Source organism: Saccopteryx bilineata, chromosome 2 (genome assembly GCF_036850765.1).
Source record: "Saccopteryx bilineata isolate mSacBil1 chromosome 2, mSacBil1_pri_phased_curated, whole genome shotgun sequence".
In the NCBI taxonomy this organism is placed as follows: Eukaryota; Metazoa; Chordata; class Mammalia; order Chiroptera; family Emballonuridae; genus Saccopteryx; species Saccopteryx bilineata.
Window position 1 is genome coordinate 25061359 of NC_089491.1, and position 6121 is coordinate 25067479.

A 6121-nucleotide genomic window follows, 5' to 3' on the forward strand; every position below is an offset into this window, starting at 1 on the left:
TAGACTTAGAGAAATGCACCCAAGTGATGGAAGGGGGCGTGGATCAATGTTCAGTGGGCATTAAAAATGGGTTGGTCGATTCTGTCTGGCTGGATGGTGGAAGACAGTAACAGACACTAAACATTTGGGGAAGGTCCAGGTGGATGGGGACAGACAACAATAAAGGACATTCCAGACAGAGTCCACACAAAGCTGGAGCCAGGGCTGGTGACAGAGGCGAACCAGCATTGGCATTCTGGCAGAGTGAACACTTGGAGGCAGGAGGGGGAGGAGAGGGGCCAGGGGAAGGAGAGACCAAGGTGATGCAGGGCTCAGATCACACGCAGCTTTGAACAGCATGTAAAGGGACTAGCACTGTGGCCAGGGTCTCTTGTCCTTAAAATATTTACATAAGGGGGTATCCTAGGTCTGGCTTTCCATGCCTTTAATTAAATGAACAAGACACCTCATAATGAATCCTGATTGATTATCTAAAAACAGGTTAAAAAAATAAAAGTTAATCCCTTGCGTGACACAGTTATGATCAAAGGACAACGAATCACGGGCGTGGTGTTTTCAGTTCCGAAGTGCCACCACACACACCTTAGCTCACTTAGTCCTCTCAGCCTGCGCATGCAGATGGGACCATCTGATTGACAGGTGACAGAGGTAGACTTCAAAGAAGTCCTGGAGGAATGCATCTCACAGTAGTTATGAAAGCCTTTCTTCAAAAAGCCTTCAAGATTAGCATGAGAATGTCTGCCTAAGGAGGTGTGTGTTCTCTGTTCCTGGGAATGAGAAAGTGTTTGGCTACCAGTGACTTTCAGAGAATTGTGCCAGTCTGGCCGGCGATTTCCAAATGCCCTCCAGTCTGTGAACCGGCGCACCTGGGAGTTTCTCAATGGTACAGATTATCAGTCTCCACCCCCAGGGCTTTGAGGCTTCAGTAGGTCAGGGGGGAGGACAAGGAACTAATATGAACAAGCCTTCCATGTGATTCTGACACACAGCCTGCTGGAAATTGGGTCAACTAGCCTTTTTTCGGTCGCATATGTCATTTGTGCCCTGATGGTGACAATGTGTTCCATAGGCCATTCGCCTCGGCATCACTCAGGTGACTTTAATTAATAATGCAGTTTTCTCAACCCAACCCAGACTTACCACATAAGAGTCTCCGGGGGTGGGGCCCTGGAATCTATATTTTCTTTTATTTTGTTATATTTCTATTGATTTGAGAGAGAAAGGAAGGGAGAAGGGGTGGGAGAGGGGGCAGAGATAGAAGCATCAGCTCATTTCACTTAGTTGTTCCATCTAGTTGTGTACTCATTGATTCGTTCTCGTCCGCACCCTGAGTGGAGGGCTGGACCCTCCACCTCTGGTGCACCAGGTCAACGCTTTATCTACCGAGCCACCCAACCGGGGCCTGGAATCTATGTTTTAAACAAGCACCCAAGATCTACTTGATCATTTATTTACAACTCTCTCTTAAGCTCTTGCTGTGTGATGGACACCATTCCAGGCACGGGAGTGTAATGGTAAACAAGTCTCACAACATCCCTCTCCTAGACACACTCACAGGCTCTTCCCTAGGACACGTGCATTTTGGTTCAGCTCTTTAAATGCTGAGGGTTGACAACTCCTACCTTAAAGTAACGCAGGGCGAATGAAAGCCGTAAGGGCCACTACGGCAGGTAGCAGTCTCAGAGAACCCCAGAACACACAGCGGGGCGCGGGCTAGCCAGGAAGGAATAAGAGCAGCTGGAAAAGCGGAGGGTAAGTGGCAGGGGCCCCGGCAACAGGAGTTCCTGCTGTGAGTACCCAGTTATCTATTGCTGATAACAAACCACTGCTAAGACTTAGTGGCTGAAAAGGACAGTGTGTGTGTGTGGTGTGTGTGTGTGTGTGTGTGTGTGTGTGTGTTTAATTTTTCATGATTCTGGTGGTTCTTCTACTGGTCTTCTCTGAGTTCAACTGGGACAAACCTGGACCTCTCTCTCCATGGAGTCCTTCATCCCAGACTTCTTAGCAGTACGGCGGTCTCTGGGTTCCAAGACGGCCAGCCCCACTGTGCATGTGAACTAGGGGTTGGGACACGAGGAAGTCACTTCTTTGAGGGTCATTAGCGCAGCATTTGATCATAGTTCCTCCGGTTGTCTCTCGATCTTCGGATCCCGTTGTGTGTCTTCTCATTGTTCCCGCTGTGTTCTCCAGTTCAAATTCCCAAGGGAAGAAATCACTTGAGCTCGCTAAAGCACTTGCATGGCTCAGGAGCTTCCCAGCTCGCGGGGAGTCTGGCACTCACCAGGACTGCTCGAGCCAGCCTAAAGAAGACAAGGAGATGGTGGGTAAATTAGGTTCCGTAGTTAAAACCTTCTGCGGAAAAGTCATGAAATCACTGTGGTCAGTGCTGTCGTCTTCCTAATATAAAAGTGTCCCCCTCTACAATGACCTAGGAGCAAAGTTAAAGGTTTTAATTTGCTATTGATTACATAGATTTTTAAAAAATATTTTCTTCTTATTTTTGAAGTGTTTGTATGTTGAAGAAGCTATGAAAAAATCTGAGGAATAAAATTAAAATCACTAGTTGCAATAGACTGAATGTTTGTGTCACCCCCCTCTCAAATTTATGTTGAAACCTAATGCCCAATGTGATGGTAATTGGAGATAGGACCTTTTTTTTTTTTTTTTTTTTTTCTTCCTGAAGCTGGAAACGGGGAGAGACAGTCAGACAGACTCCCGCATGCGCCCGACCTCGACCGGGATCCACCCGGCACGCCCACCAGGGGCGACGCTCTGCCCACCAGGGGGCGATGCTCTGCCCCTCTGGGGCGTCGCTCTGCCTCAACCAGAGCCACTCTAGCGCCTGGGGCAGAGGCCAAGGAGCCATCCCCAGCGCCCGGGCCATCTTTGTTCCAATGGAGCCTTGGCTGCGGGAGGGGAAGAGAGAGACAGAGAGGAAGGAGGGGGTGGGGTGGAGAAGCAAATGGGCACTTCTCCTATGTGCCCTGGCCGGGAATCGAACCCGGGTCCCCCGCACGCCAGGCTGACGCTCTACCGCTGAGCCAACCGGCCAGGGCGGAGATAGGACCTTTGGGAGGTGATATGTCATGAAGGTGGGCCCTCATAAATGGGATTAGTGCCCTTATAAAAGAGACCTGAAGAAGCTTCCGTATCTCTTCCAACTTGTGAGGACAGTGAAATGACTGTCTGTGAACCTGGAGACCCCTCGCACCTGACACTGAATCTGCCAGCACCTTGATCTTGGACTTCCCAGCCTCCAGGATGAAAAGAAATAAATGTTCGTTGTCTATAAGCCACCCAGCCTATGGTATTTTGTTACAGCCATCAAACGAACGAAGACCCCGGTCATATTTCGTCATCTAGAAATAACTACTTTTTATATTTTACTGTACTTTCTTTCAGGCTTTACATCTTCTTTACGAAGTTCTGCTATGAATACAGCTTTGTGTCTTACACTTTTCATCTCACCTGTGTCACTAGCATTTTGCATGTCATTACAAACTCTTTGTAAGATAATTTTGAGTTCTATAATAACCCATGGGCCATGCACACGTATATTCATTCAGCCCCTATGTCATATTTTTAGCAATTATCATTGTGTTAAAATAACCCGTTTCTGTCCATAAGTCTTTGTCTACATTTGAATTTTTCCAATGGATTTTGTCCTCATTTCTTTCCTTAGACAGCAATTTTTAAGGTGACTTCACTGTTTCTTAACTAATATGATAGCTAAAGAAGTATTTTTCCTCCCGAATGGGATGGGTATTTTCCTTTGCTCCCTACGCCAAGGCTGCCTTTGTAGAATGGGTCAACTTCCTTTTGCTTGACAGTCCTTGTCTAGCCCCATTTCCGGGTGGGTTCACGGGATGGCCAGACTGGGCCGGCTTTCCAGTGACTTCACCAGAACCAGAGACAGGGCTGCACATCTTCCCAAGGTCACCTCTTTAGCCAAACCATGGAAAACTGACCTTTTTTTCATAACTGGCACAGACTGTGTTTGGGTCAGGAACCCAATGTTAACTACAAAGACTGACCTCAACCCAGGGCACTTGGGAAGAAACTCGGTAACACTGTTGGGAAATTGTTCCCTCATATAAATTGGCTTCTTTAATTTTAATTTTTATATATTTATTTTTTTGCATTGTGTGCCCATAACCTAGAGTCAAATAATTTTCCACATTTGAAATATATACAAGTATTATATATATATAATATATAATATATATTTTTTATGTCACTGAAGCAAGTATAATGGAAAATAATTCTTTGCCTTTAATAAGTCAAAGGACTTGACCTAACTTGGGCATATTAATAAGGCAATGTAATTTCAACTAATTTTCTTATTCATCACACTCTTATTAAGTACCAGATTCTATCTGAGCTATCAGCGTAAGAAGAAACAAGGTGAGAGAGTTCACAGTTGAGGTAGCAAGCTTGCTTAATTGGATATAATGTGTCAAGTGTGAATCTAGCGGAATCTAAATGCAGAAGGAGGGACCCCTGAGCCTGCCCACATGGTCAGAGACCAATGGTTACTCAGCCTGCACAAGACTGAGAGAGATTTTACCCTCGAAGCATTTACCTTCCAGGATGAGGATAAAATATTGTCACTGTGCTGCCAAAATTGGGCCAGCTTCCCGTAGTTGAGACCGCATAGGATTCTAGATTACAGTGAAACTGAAACCATAAGACAACCAAGAAGGCTTTAGCTTCCCGCTGTTCCCTGGTCATTTCTATGACAGATTTTACTCACCCTGTTATTCCTGGTTCTGCTATCTAAAAACGGATGTCATGGGCCCCCAGAGACAGTTGGAAATTAGCTCACTTAGCAAGGCAGGGAGATAACACAGGGGTGTGTTCTTGACCTATTGACCTATACCTACCAGCACAGCTGGGTGACTCCCAGGTGTGGAGAGGCGATGTCCTAATTCCTTTAATTGTTTCACACAGAAATTGAGAGTGTATAGTGATACCTAGTCACAGAATTCATTATACCTTATTTGGGACACCACTAATCACATTTCTCCCTTACCTACCTATCTACATATCTCTACCTATTGGTGGATTCATTAGCAAGAGCAAAAGCAAAAATCCAGAAGGAATTCCAGAGGCATTTTAGATGCAACACAACTATTGTTGCTCACTGCAGAAAGGCAAGAGATTTTTTTCAGAAGAGGCTCAGAGCCCTTGGCATGCCTTGCTGAGAAATCATAGTCACAATCCACATGGCATCAGGAGGCTCTCTGGCCCCAGTCACGGGATGGTCCAAGAACCTTCCAAAGGGGGCATGTACATTAATAACTGAATGCGAATCAAAATGAGGTGAGAAGCATAAAAGAACAAACCAAATATCCTGGGGTGCCGGGATTAGGGAGTCCATAACCAGTTGAAATAATCCAGGAAGAGGTAGTTTGTAAAACAAACCTTAAAGGATGGGTAGGATTTCAGCAGGCGGAGATGGCAGAACGAGTTGTTTCAGAGCGCCGATATGGACAGCCTTCATTCCTCAAGGGGAAGCAACAAAGAGGCTTGTGCCAGAGCTTAGGCTGGGATGACCAACGCTGGGCTAGGTGGTGTCGTCAAAGACCAAACTGAGAGAAGCCCAAGAAGGTGAAGAAATGGGGAGAGGGTAATATTTGCTGATACAATAGCTGGAGAACATCCCCCTGGAAGGGGGAAAAGTTGGGGTAAAGAAGAGCAGTATCTGTGTAGGCCTTGGAGGCTGCTGTATGACATCATCTGCTCAGACATCTGCTCGGCAAGAAACCGCGTGACTCTCCTCAACCCATAGCCCACATGTGAAGATGATGTGCTGAGGAACTCTGCTGGCCCTGGCTGAACACAGATTCCTCTAGCTTTCCATGTGACTCATGTTTACAGAGGCACTGGTTGGTGGGGGGGGGGGGGGAGGACACTCTGTTTGGACTGTGATGCAGTGACAATGTGTACCATGGAAAAAATGAGAAGGACATCCCAGCAGGACACCAGGGTGAAGTTGAGGAAATCCTGTGGTGTGTCATGCATGCAACACTGGAAGGTCACCAGAGCACTGGGCAGGCTGAACAGTGTCCCCAGTTCTTGAAATGTCACCAGGGCTGGAAACACAGTTGTCTCCTGGGTC

The 6121-nt window shown here is 46.5% G+C and overlaps 1 long non-coding RNA gene across 1 annotated transcript; it reads right to left on the reverse strand.

Moving 5' to 3' along the window:
• Window positions 1–407: 407 nt before the first annotated feature.
• LOC136324131 (uncharacterized) lies at window positions 408–5821 on the reverse strand. Its single transcript, XR_010729047.1, has 2 exons — window positions 5425–5821; window positions 408–2300 (listed from the first exon to the last, which is right to left on the reverse strand). It is a non-coding gene; the product is annotated as an uncharacterized lncRNA (long non-coding RNA).
• Window positions 5822–6121: the final 300 nt, after the last annotated feature.